The sequence below is a fragment of the Numenius arquata genome, chromosome 2 (assembly GCF_964106895.1).
Source record: "Numenius arquata chromosome 2, bNumArq3.hap1.1, whole genome shotgun sequence".
Lineage (NCBI taxonomy): Eukaryota > Metazoa > Chordata > Aves > Charadriiformes > Scolopacidae > Numenius > Numenius arquata.
The window spans coordinates 27,479,398-27,493,548 of NC_133577.1; the positions used below are offsets into that span (position 1 = coordinate 27,479,398).

Consider the following 14,151-nt stretch of genomic DNA (forward strand, 5'->3'; position numbering starts at 1 on the left):
TAGTAGCCTTTAGAAGTGATTGCAGCAAGCAGTCCAAAGAAACCATAACCAAATTGTCTTCGGGAAAAAGCTTCCTTTAATGAAAGCTACAGAAATACTTCCCTCCCCCACTCCATATCAGACTATATTACCAGTCTATACTACTGCCAAGATAAGCAAATAGGAAAATAAATAAATAAATATGAATTAGGCATTGCATTCAGGCAGAATGTAATCTTAAAGAAGCAGTCAAGTACTCCTCCTACACTTCCTATTCTCACTGCCTCTGCCGTGGCATATTCCAAGCTATTTTGTAGGCTGTGTATGAAGAGGAGGTTTTATTTGCATTGGCCAAGTACTGACCACAGTCCTAAGCACTACTGAAAAGGCAAACACCACTTTGCAAATAAAATTGGACCTCTTAACCTCCCAAGGGTGGTGATTTCACTTTCCCCAAAATTGTGAAATATATAGGGTTCATCCCATGTCCCAAGATACTTAGTAAGATTAAATTACATTCAAGGCAATGCAAATTGATTCTTCTTTAATACAAGGAATTATTTACTTTGTGAGTATGAAAATAACTATACTCTACAAAGAAAAACATATATTTAAGTAATTTTAACATCTGCCTTTCAGTTTTCAATTCCATTGTACTTCTTGACACAATACAGAAGTACACAGAACATGGAAGGGGAAGTAATAAATGACGATTCCTTAAACCAATGTTATTGATCTCCACATCCATTCATAGCATTACAGATATAAATTGAAAATGGTATTCACTTATTATTCTTTGCTAGATCTCCACTGTAACATGAAAAACATTGATCATACCAAGGTAGGCTCCATACAAAATATTTGATACACTCTACCCTCTCCTGTATGGAATCCTTTAGAGCTTTTTACAATTATTCTCAACAGCCAAGTCCACAGATGTATTTTTCTTGGAAATACACTAAGTTGTTTGTTCCAAGATCAGTAACGCAGGCCCTACACGAAAAAGAAATAAACAATTTGGATTTACTTATTTTACAAAACAACCAAAGGCTTAAAAATTTGCCTTAAAGTTGTAAGTGATGTTTGCTCTAGGCGATCTTCACTGTCTGAAGACAGGGAGACTGTGCGTGTGTGCATGCGTGCACATGTAATAAAAGCCCATTGATTCTGTATCACAATTAAGTTGTGCTACATGGACATTCTATAAAGTATTTACTGTCATGACAAGCTTAAAACCAAAATTCTTTTAAAATTAGCTTGGTAGCTGCGATGTAAAGAGAGCAGTTTTCTTCATGTTCAACATTTTCCAGTCTCAGTCAATCACATAGGACTTGATTTTTAATATCTATATCTCATGGGAAGTCCTCTTCCTGGAGATTCATGTAAAAATAAGAGTAGAATAAGGCTTAAAATGCCTTATATCTAAATTATTCTTTAGTAACTTCCCAAATCATTCAATAGAAACCCAGTCTTGCAGTTTGGAGTATAGCATTTCTTTAACGTCTGTGTCCTTCCTATCTCTCTCCTTCCCATGAAATGAAACTGAAAGGTAACAAATACAACACAAACACTTTCTCAATGTAAGATCATGTGAAAAAAGCTGTCAAAAATACTATATCAAGAATTTAGCAAGACACAAAGCAGGATAAGACATTTGCTCAAACAACAAGAATAACCATGGTTTTAATGAAAAATGTTACTTATTGCAAAGATTTTAAACCAGTCTGTAATTAGTACCTAGCAAATGGCTTCTCTAGAGAGAAGCTATTCCACATTTTCTTGTGGTGCCTACTCACTCCTCTCTTGCATGCAGCCAACAAACAGGAATATAGCTACTAGCATGGTAAGTCTTAAGTCTATTTCTTACACTACCTCTTACTTGCTGAATGTAAGCAAACAGTTACATGTGAAATTGTAACTGTAAACTTTTATAATTAACACATACAGTGATATGCAGCTTGACATTTTTATGCAAGGACTTGTTTGAGAAAATGTATTACAACCCCTCAACTAAATTGTGATCAGAAGCCCTCATTGCTATGTAAGCAGGATATTTTCCTTTATAAGCTGGTTTAAGAATCACTGGTGATAATTGATTTAAACTTGATTTGGTGCAACATTAACATGTGCTTTCACAGAGTATTACAATGAAAATTTTTGGAACATTTGGAGACCACTGGAAAATGCTTTTATTTGTATCATGCTACAAATATTTTAAAAAGCTATTATTTGAATGCAAGTGTGTCTTTCAATAGAGAGAAATCTGGAATTCACGTAGTTCTATGGGAGTAAACCTATAGAGATTTTTCTTTGTAAGTTTAATAATTTCGTTGCCTTAAAAAAAAAAAAAAAAGAAAAAAAAAGAAAGAAAAGGAAGAGATTTTCAGTGAAATTCAGATGTGAAAGAGAAGGGTAAATGGGAAGAGCTCTGAACTCCACACACACCGCTCCAGGCATGGAACGAAACAAGAGGAAGTGGTACTATAAGGCCATCCACAAAAAGGGATCGAGTCATCCCTTTCATTGGCACTTTAGTGAACAAGTTTGGGTTTTGGTTTTCATTTTTTTAAGAACTACCCACAGTTACTACAAAAGTTACTCATTTTATGTCTCCAACAAAAGATTTGACTGGGAACTTAGTTATGCTCAGCTGCATAAAAAGTAAAAGGTATATTAAGCAACACTAACCACACTGCTGCAATAGAGAAATATTCTGGTTTACCAAAAATATTTTAAATCACTTTAACATGGAACTAAATATGGACAAAAGCATAAGAAGTTGATTAAGACAGATCATCATCAGTTCGCTTTTTAAAGGCTGCAACAATTCACATCCTCTGTTCTTTAAGTTACTCTACATTTCCATGGTATAGAAATCATTATCGCTATTGATATCCACTGAGCAATGCTTCTGATAATTTAACAAATAACACCTAACATCTTAGGTGTGAGAGTAAATGACTGCTGCATTTCTATGTTTGTTTATTTTGCCTTGGCTCTTCCTAGACTTTTTCTTGCATATTTCCTATTGAGACGATGGTAATTATTTACTTAATATATCTGTCACATACAAGACCAATACTATCTCTTGCTTAGTCCAAAATAGCCCAGTTGTAGCTGTCATTTGATCTCCCCAGACATATTTTTTAAAGGCATATTTTTACTTCAAGCAAGAGCATGTTTTTTTAAACAAATGATTTCTGTTTTTTTGACTGTATTCTCCTTCTGCCACACAGTTAGTAATTAAAACTCTTACTGAGGCCATTTTTAGTTGCCCAAGGAAGTGGGGCTCTTTTTCTGCCTCTCTCTCATCCTAATAGCAACCTTTAGAGAGCTGGAGATTTCAGAGATACAAAGCTCCTTAAAGTTCTGGGAGGGCTGAGGAGAAAAAGTTCGAAAGAACAAGTCCATCATTCCACCAGCAGAAACACATCAGCCAATACATCCATAATACTCAAGCTCTACAGTTAGGAACAGCTGCTCTAGAATACACCAGTAACTACCAATCTGCAATCTTCTGCAGACAGAAAGTCAGTTGAAGTTTAAAAGAATACTGAATAATCATGACAAAACAATTACCCTTTATTATTTGTATTTTAACTCTAACTAGTATCAAAAACTATGAACAATGGAGCTCCAAAGACTGGCTTTTACTCCCACTTTCTCCTCCAGGTCAAAGTGCTTTTCAGATGTTTTTGAAAGTTTGGTTCAGAGAGAAAGTAAACACACTTTATTTTCAAATCCTTCCACAATTTTTAATATCTGAAAAGGCGATAAAATTCCAGTGTATACATTGTATTCAGAATTTATAATGAGGTTAGAGCAGCCTGTGCCCAAAGTTTTACGGGCTGAAATGCAGAAGTTAGCAGCTTAATTAAATTTAAAGATTCAAATATAGGAACAGTTTACTGGACAGCTGTATGGAACGTGAATTTTATTAGCAGCTCCTGCATCTACACTTCAACTGCAACAAAGCTCAAGTAACCTACTTCGTATGAACTGCCTCATGTTCCTTGCACGTGCCACACAGTAGCAGTTCCTATGGAAAGTTAATACATACAAAGCTAATACATAAATAAGTTACCCTGTCATAAGTTGCTTGCATGTCCTGAACTTCACTGTAGTGATTTATTTTAAACCTTAGTGTTGCAGGCTCATCTGACAAGCAAGTGAGTGTTTAAATGCTAAACTGAAGAAGCTGCAGTTCCATATCAGCCAAAGCCAGTGTCACTGCTGTCAGGACCCCAATCCTCTTGCCCTGCCCCAGCCACAAAGTCTCCACTGCTCTCTTTGCCTTGGCTGCAGAACTCACGTGGCTGTGCAGCTGAGCTGAGCTATTTCAGCATGTTCAACTAGTGACAGACTAACTTGTGTGTTCTTCTCCACTCCCACAAACAATTGAATGGTTCCCAGAAGCTAACACACAGCAACCTAGCACCAAAGCATAAGGCATGGGGCTGTGCAGCTAGGAGTGGTATAAAAGGGAAGAACAGGGCAGGACCAGGGCAGCCAGCAGCCAGTTCTGCTTAGGCTGCTAGGAGAACATAGGTCAATTACACCAAATCCACCCAAGCCTCACAGGACTTCTTATATTTTAGCCATGTCTATAGTTACTGTAAGAAATATTAATACTAATATTACTATTCAAATATAAGGTAGTTTTTCATATTTACCCATTACAGATTAAAACTAGATACTTTTTAAAAAGACTCAGTGTGTATTTTTATTCTTTTTTTTCACTTGCCTCAACCATTTTTTATAATGCATTATGATTCAATGATAAAATCTTTAGTCTCTCACCTCATGATACACTAAAGTCTTTCTTCTAAATCTGCCTTAGATCAGTGACACCAAATGTGAATAAATATCTTGAAAAGAAAAAAAGATTCCTATGGAAATAACTGTACAAATAAAACATTACACAGACATCTTTGAATAATTTGTTTGTTTTTTTTTTTTTTTCTGAAGGCCATGGCATTGTACCCTCCAAAAGCACAACAGATAAAAATAGTAAGGCATAATGCTCTTTTTGGTCTTGTAATAAAACTGCACCAAGTGAAAGACCTACAAAATACAGGAACTCAAGGCTCTTAATCTGCTAAATCTAGTCTTCTCCCAAAGGGCTGTTTGAAGTAATTTTATGAAATGCACTGAAAATAACAGCATGTTTGTTTACTTTTTTTTTTTTTAAAAAAAAACATAAATCAAAGGTTTCAATTTGCCTCAACTGTGCAAGGAATGACTCAGGACTTCCTGGTTCACTGTTATGTCTTGATACTGATGTTTCAGGTTTGGGGTTTTTTTTGTTTGGGTTTGTTTTTGTTTTAAGCCACCTTAGAAAGGCCTTCAGTATGCGCTATAGGCTGCCCAGACAATATAAAAATAAAAATGAGTTCCCCTTGTCAGATACTTAAGCAAAATACCCAGCAGTATTAACTGGACCAACTGAAAATGGTTACTGCGTAAGGTACAGGTAACTAGAATTATAGACCATGAAAGCAACGTCAGAAGCTCTAGCATAAAAAAACCCCTTCTTGCTTAACAAACTAGAGCTCAAGGCATGACAAATAAAAACTTCAAAACATTTCTACCATGTACTGAAACGTGATTCTGACATCAGGAACTGAAGTTGTATAATTTAGTTCTTAGTTCTGTTACAAACACTGACCTCCTCAAAGTAAGTAACCAGGCAGCATTTTGAAATGATACAGTTGCAACCATAATCCTGCAAGAGATCAATGCAAACCAGACTCTGGAGCATCAGTATGCACTAAAGGGGGAATTTAACTATTGCTATTTGCAGTTTCAGCAACACCTGAACACGTTTATCTTTGACAGTTGAAGATGCCAATACAGTAAGCTAAAGAAAATACAATACAACAATACAAGGCCACAAAAATGCAAAAAAAAAAGTTAGGGAGTGTGTTTGTTTAAGGAAAGCTAGAAAAAATACACATGCAGCATGCAAGACAATTATATGTGATTTAGAAGTTGCAAATACTGAAAAAATACTTATTGTAGAAAAAAAAAAGAAAGAAAAAGAAAAAAACATGGAAAAAAAGAAGAAGAAAAAAAAAAAGACATGCACACTGCATAATACCAAGCAATAAAGTTCCTATAGCAAGTCAAAGAATATAATGCAATGGCATTATACTGGGCCTTGCACTGTTGTGTAAAACCAGATCCTGCCACACGTAGAACTCATCTGCAGTACCTGAAGGTTCACTGGCTTCACGAAGACCTGGGGCAGACAGACAATTTACCCATGCTCAAGGAAATAAAAAATAAGATTTTGAATGAGAAAAAAAGCTAACAAAACAAACAGGGTATGAAGATGCATCACAAAGTAAATTTTGTGTGGCAAACTATGATTAATAGAAACAACAATACATTTTCTGTGTTGGTTACCATGTTTCAAATGTTGTTATTGCCAAACTTCAAAAAAAAAAAAAAAGAAGTTTGCAACATTTCTGGACTTTCAAGTGGTTGGCTCAAGCTATACCCACGCCTGGTATTTTTTTGTGTCAATATATTTTTCCATTGCTCATTCTTGTGGTTTTTTTTTTTTTTGACTGATTGTTTTTTTAAAATATTTATTCTTTTTTGCAATACACATATTGACCATATCCAGCTAGCCCTTTTCAGTAATACCAGTTCTGTGCCAGCAAGATTATCTTTCTTATTGTTCTCCAACTAGGAAGAAAACTGAAGAGAACCAAGCCATGGAGTACCATCTACAGAAGATGAAGAAAAAGAAAAAAGTAAGAAAAAAATTATCATGTTCATCAGAAGCCTCTCTGCAGCTCACCATAAACTAAATGTACACAATTCTCTAGATTAGCAATCTGTTTTCAACCAATGAGAACTGGACATATGCTTCCATTCTTTAACTGACATTTCAGATCTTTATGAATTTGTGCTTCTTTTAATACGCTACATAAGATATATCTTTAGGACTGATATTGGGCATGCAATTGCACTTCTCAAAAGAGCACTCAGCAAGAAAAAGTTACATATAAGATTCCTTGCAATATATTAGAACTGCAACTGGTCTAAAAAGAGATCACAACGTGTATTTAGAAGCTGATGAATTAAAGTTTGATTAATAAAAAATATGATCCAAATGGTAATAGTTAAAATTGAAAACATTTATTTTAACAAACACGCATGAATTATGACAGAACTAATTAATTTCAGTAAAGTTGCTAAAGGTAGTTAGGGTAGACTTCACCAAAAACAAAGGCATACCCAATTATTTCCAATATGGCCCAATAAAATAGCGTAATGTTTAAAGGACTATTAGAGTGTGATGACTGAGCAGCATTTAGAAGAAAAATAGTTTTTGAACAAGACCTTAAATAATGTTTATCAGCAAGAACTGTAATAGTAAAACAAACACAGAATGACCACAAAGGGCAGTATCATCTGTAACATGAAAATACTATAGTTGTTCCATAATTCTTATATCAACCAGTTGTGGTGATTCTTCAAAACTCTCTTGCTAATCCAAAAGCTAAACCAAAAGAAGTTCTGGGTTCTCAGAGGTTTGTGGTGGTGTGCTCTCCCCTGCCCCCTTCCACAGCTTCTGCTCAAGCCATAACTGTCATTGGGAGTTTTGATGTGTTTATTATGCTAAACTTTGATGAAATCTTAGCGAAGTTATAAAAAGGATTGATTGTCATATATAATCCTTTAGACATAAACTGTTGACCAAGTCTTGGACTAAGATTGGATCTAGCCGCACCTAGACTCCTCTCTGAGAAGGAGTTTAGAAAGTGAGGGGGCCCTTTCTGAACCTCATGACTCAACAGGAGGGTCTCCCTGACAGTTCTGTCTGACCCTGTCCTCTATGTAGTAAATAACCAAGTGTGTCTTGCCATCAAATCTTTTTCAAATACTGTCACATTTACTATAAATTTTTGTTAAATCCCTGTTTTATATCAATAAATAGTTTGCTGCTTCTCTCTTACGAGTGAAGTGAATCACTCCATCCACAACAAGGTTCTTCAATGGCTTCCTGAATAATTTCTGCTTACAATTCAAAAAAGATTTGTAACAGCCAGTTTCATAGACAACTTAAAGCAAAAATTCAAGCTGTGTTTTTCATGTGTGAATCACCTCAAAAAGCATTGCTCACAGGAAGGGTTTGACCCTCATATTACATGACTATACTCTTTGGAAACCAAGTACAATAAAAAGGAAACATGAGCATTTAAAGAAAGGGGAGATGGATGAGCAGAAGTGTAATCTTCATTAACCTCACAGAACTGGGGTGGCTTTTTTGTAATAAGAAAAATACGTAGAAAATCAAGCTTTTAATTATTAAATTAAGCTGGTATACAGCTGAACATGTATAAGAAATAAAGGCCTGAAAACTATAAAAGGCCATTTTTGCTGAATTGCCTTTTCAAAACATAGCTGAAGAAATGCAGATCAAGTGGAAGGAATAACCTTTAATAGAAACTACACCTGACTCAAAAGTTCCAAGCAGAAAATAGATGGAGACTAGCAATGCCTTAGCAGAAAATACCATACATGCTTGCACCTTTCTTATCTCTCCCTTGGCACCAGGTTAAACCTATTCGTGGAGAAAGGATACTGGGTTTGAGTCAGACCAAAGGTCCATCTATGTGGCCATTCTTACATTCTTAGGAAAATTCCAAGGGAAAAAAAGAATTAAGTAAAACTACAATATTAGTCATTAGGTGTCTTCTATTTAGTAAATGAAATTATGAAATTAAGTAGAATAATTCCTTACATGAAGATTCCTGCAATGGCAATGTTCCATGGGACTAAACAATTAGTTGTCATGGGGAGTAGAGGGGAGAAGGTGAAATTAATTAAAGCAAGAAAAATGTATTTTCATGAGAACACAGAAAAGATATCATGACATTCCAACTCCCTGCGTTTTTCTTCCTAATCTTGAAATGTAATCCACAATGAGAAGACAAATAAAGAGATAATTGAAAAGGCTTTGGTTTTGAACACAGAACAGAATGCTTATTTAGATGGCCAAATATTTGCAATTCAATAGAAAGATCATCAACAAAATTATTTAAGCATGGCATTTTGACTGAAAAGTCAGAAATACATCTGATTTAATGCATTCAGTGTATTGCTACTTTCAGACCATAATGGTTAGCTAATAGATTGATTACAAGTTCTTCATGCAATACCACAGCAGAAGACTAACAAAATACCCTGTGTACAAAGAAACATTTTGGAAATGCCAGGGAGTGGCACCACTTCTGTTATTATTGCTCTGAAAAGCTCAGTAATTGCAATTCTTCCTGGAAAGAATCAAAATGAGCAGAACTAGAATCTCATTTGGAATGAGGTACAAAATGAGATGAGATCTGGAAAGCCCATCACACAGACTTGAGAAGATTCAGCTATTCATCAAGCAAGATACCCTCAAAGTATCATGGAAAAGATCAGAATATAAAACATTTTAGTTCACAAGAATGGAAACAAATAAACAGAGGACCCTATTACAAAAAGGCCAATCTTTGCAATAAATGCAGCAGAATAAGCTCAAACTAGACTGTAAAAGAGCTGCAGTTGTTGGACCTGAATCACCTCGCTCGGCCCACCAGTGGATGATGTTGGAGCTCTAAAAAGCACCTAGCTAAGGAAAAGTCTATTTTTCAATAATAATTCCTAAGAGGAGAAAAAGAGAAGAAACAAAGTTGACAAATATGTCAGGCTCACATGGGAAAAATCTATTCAGGGAATGAAAAGAGAGAAAAAACACTTCATATCCCTGTTTTCAATGTTATTCATTCAACCAATTTCTCTAAATGTATACCAAATAGCACTTTTCTACAATTCACAAAAATCACACACTACGAAACTAGCAAGTAGGCAAGAAAAAACTATGAAAATATTTGAAAACTTACAGCCTTAAATTCTGTGAAAGAGAAGATACTAACATCAGCTTGCCACAAAAATCCTGCTTTTCCTTGCACAAAGGCCACACCACTTAACAGAACCACTTTTCCTCCCTCTTTTCATATCTACTTTGCAGAGAAACCTTTTTTTTTTTTCATACAGTGAAATGTTCTGGATGTTTAGTCTGTGGCTGTGGACATTTTACATCTCAAGGACAGTAAGCAAAGGCTAACAATAGGAACAAACCCAGTATCTTTATCTTAATTATTTTGTTTTCTTGGATTTATACATAACCCACCCCCTTTCTGACTGCAGTAGTCTACAGTGGCACAGGAGACAGCCAGATAGGACAGCTAAGCAGACCAAATGTATCTTTGCTCCTGGAAAAGAGAGCATTCTCTTCTTCTGGGCTTGACATTGTTGTCCCCATTCTGTGTGCTTACTCTGGCACTCATCTGACCACACAATAAGATAATTCAATTTGCTAATCAAGCAAAACAAAAAGAAAAGAAAAGAAAAAGTTTTCTGCTGGGTTAGTTGAGTGAATCAACTTCTCATGTACTTAGAAAAGTACCAGAGCCACTGCCACAGAGCAGTACAGACATGCTGTACCAAAACCAGAAGAGAGTGGGTAACTAGGACTACTCCATGCAGAAGCATTAAGAGAGCAGAACTGCTAGTCAGTCTCTTTAACATCCACCTACTCCAAGACTTACTTTTTATCCACCCTCTAAAAGCCTGCATGATACACCTCAGTGATGCAGCATTGAGTACTTTCCCAAACACAGGTCTCCCTCTCTGAAATCTATGTCAGCAATCTACCAAAACATCTTTGCAGGGTTTATCTAGGACAGGCTGCTTTTGACATAATAAAGAAATACATATATTAATTTAAAATATATTGTTTTTTTCAAAAGTCAAAGAAAATTGTGATTAAAAAGGTCATTGTAACTACAAATGCATCTGTAATAAATTCTCCCAGGTTTTGAGGGGTAAAGTGGGAAAAACTAAACTACAAGAATGAACCAAGTACTTGCAATTTATTTTAATATTTTTATGCATGTATAACTGTACAACAGACAGATAAACAAAGTTCTTTAAACAAGTAGTTTGTACTCTCTTCCCAGTCTAATTTACACGGGTTACATTACCATTTAAGTCACATGAGCACACACTATTTTTCCCCAGGACATATGCCTCATTCAGTGCACTAGATGGACTCTGATGCAGGAAAGCATTGGCATTGTGCATTGCAGGAAGCCGTTCCCTGTAGACCAGTCCATTGAGAGTGTGTAGATACACAATGATCAATACTAGAATGGAAGAAATGCAGGCATTCAGTAAGAGCATTATAAATCTAATAGACAATGAAAGATGCCCACAGCCTCACTTAGCACTGTGCAGATGTGTATCTAAGAAGAGATACACTTACCTAACGCTAGCTCCCAGCTAGCAAGTTTGAAGCGTCATCCCCCAGTAACAAAGAATGTTCTTTTATCAAATTTGAGAGTCTCCTGGTCAGAACCATATCAATTTTTACATTATGTATCATATTCTTCAAAGAGGGGGAAGTGCATGCCATTGTGTCCTTTTACAGCCCCACAAGTGCTAGAAGCAGATATGACAATTTCTGCAAGTAAATTCTGCTATCTGCATGGATTCAATGCCTGACACCCCTGTTCAAACTTTTCTAAAGGAAAACCAGAATTTCACAGATTTTCTTGGCTTTCTAGCTAAAGTAAAAATTATCTGTTTAATCTCAGTTCCATTCTGCCTGCAAAGCCAAGAAATGCAGTGCTGACACGGAAATTGTCTTTTTAGGAGATTCAAGGAGATACTATGGTATTAATATACATTAAATACCTTTTTCCTGCATTTGCAAGAAATGGAAATGGTCCTTCAAAATTCATTTCTGCAGCTACTTATGCCTTCTACTTAACTCAAGGAAGCTTCCTAGCTCTCACCTACATGTGAACACAGACTTTTCCAGTTCACTTTCATAACCCAATTCTTTTCTGGCTTGTACGTTATCAACAGAATTGTTAAAAATATCTGCCTGCCAAGTCCGTTACAGCTGATGAAGCACAATATAGCAAGAACCCATTCTTCTTTGCAAAAGTCAGTCAGCACAGATATGGGAAGCAGTCACCTGTCAAACCAAATTGCAATACCAAGATAAAGTAAGTTTGGTAACAACTTTTATGTCAGATTGTTTCTCTTTAAAAGAATTAACGAAAACATTTTCATCTGATCCACTACAAATAACTTCTAGATTCTTGAGATTTTGATAACATTCTGCGTATCCTCAGCAACACTATTCTTGCTATTCAGTCAGCCTTCCTGACCTTCTTTCAGACAAACCCCCCCCAAATCAGCAAACAACAACAGAACATTTACATGAAAGTGACAAAATGTTTAAACAAAATAATAATCAAAGAGTGAAGGGAGAGTCTTTGTAGTGTTTATGTTTAGCTTTTTTCCCTGTTAAATAATAAATTTGATGAGCTTCCACACTAACAGACTTCAGTTCCAGTGAGACAGACTTCTCAGCATCTGGACATAAAATAATTCCCGGAGGAAATTAATCACAGGAAATCACAGCATATTTAAATCATGTCTTAAGTTCAGTTTACAAAAACTCTCCCATCCCACATATCATTTTACACAGGCAAACCCAGGGCCAAGAACACTATCACAATGTCTTGAATGGCATTCCAAAGGAGAAAGGATGATCATCACAGTGCTAGAACAGGCTTTTTTCTTTTAAACTAGCTAAATATTTTATGAGTACCTTTGCTTTCACTGGGAAGAAAATAATTTCTTCAAAGTGCAGATCAGTGCATGCTAATAACGCCATTTTTAGGTATCTTCAACTCATCAGCACGGTATCTACATCTCTTTTTCTTTTTTTTTTCCCGTGGAGCCGTTTAGAACAGACGGACTAACTGTCAGCTCGTCATAAAAAGGCCCGAAACGACGCCCCGAGGGCTGGCAGCCACCGCACGCCCCATCCCCGGCCCCGTCGGGCTGGTACCCTCACACCTACTACACCTCAACGGCCAAGGGCGCGCGCGCGTCGCCCAACCGCCGCCGCGCGAGCGCCCGTGAGGCGCGCGCAGGGGCGGAGGGGGGGGGGGGGCTGGATGTGCTCCGCCGCCCGCCCCGCCGCTCCGCTTCCTCTGCTGCAACAAGGCGCTTTCTGCTCGAAAATCGCCATCGGGTTTTTGTTAGCGCAGAGTAACCCCTTCGTTTCCACGCCGGAAAGACAAAGTGGGCCCGGCGCTGCTTCTCGCCACCGGGAACAAAACAAACAAACAAAAAGGTTATTTTATGGTTTTGTGTTATTGTTTTGTTTTGGGTGTTTTTCCCCTGGGACGAGCCTCGAGAAAGAACAGATCGCGCCTTCAGGGGAGTATTTGTGAACGCGAAAGACCCGCATACTCGTTGGGTGGAAATGCGCAGTAAGAGCAAAGGCGAACCCAACTGATTTTCTCCCTCATCCTTCTCAGAAGACATTGTTCTACGGGGACGGGGGAAACACCGCATCTCGAACGGCATCCGTGATTTTTACATCCGGAGAAACACGCCACCTCCAGCCCCGGGGCAGTTCGTGAAATAAGGGCAACCGAGAATAAAAATTAAATTAAATTAAATTAAACCTCCGGAAACACCCGCTCGAATCGCGGAAATCGGCCGGCGGGAGGGGGCGGCAGGCTGCGCAGCCCCGCTGCCCGCGCCGCGGGCGGCCGGGTGGGTGTGCCGGCGGCGGGGCGGAACGGGGCAGGGAGACGCGGGCAGCGGCGCCAGCATCCACAATCTGCGCCGATGCCCCCGGGGCAACGGGCGGCGGAGCCCCCCGCCGCGCCTACGAGAGGAAGGGAAGGCGGGGGCGCAGAGCGGGGACGGGGGAGGGGGAGGGGGAGCGGGCTCTGCCCCCACCGCGCTACCGCCCCCTCCGCCGGGCGCAGCACCCCGCCGCACGGCGCCAGGGCCCGGTGGGCGAGGGCCGCCTGACACAATAGGCAGAGGGCGGATGGCGGAGCGGACAAGCGGCGCGACCCCGGCCCCTCTCCCCGTCACGGCTCCCGCCCGATCCGCGGCCAGGGGGGCGGCAGCATCCTCACTCACCCCTTCGAGGAGGTTCGCCGCGCCGGGGAGGGGCCGTCCCTGGTGGTGGTGCCGCCACTGCTCACTGAGCCGGCATTCCCGCGGGGCGGGGGCGGGGCGCTCCGGTCGGTGTCCCTCCGGCAACGGCTCCGACGTTATTCCCGGCACATAGCG

At 38.7% G+C, this 14,151-nt stretch overlaps 1 protein-coding gene across 1 annotated transcript in view; it reads right to left on the minus strand.

The window, feature by feature from the left end:
- Positions 1 to 14,150, minus strand: part of CEP170 (centrosomal protein 170) — a 102,590-nt gene extending 88,440 nt beyond the window's left edge. The window contains exon 1 of the mRNA XM_074144387.1: positions 13,999 to 14,150. The gene's annotated coding sequence lies outside the window, so the exon portion shown is untranslated. The remainder of the gene's footprint in view (positions 1 to 13,998) is intronic.
- Position 14,151: the final 1 nt, after the last annotated feature.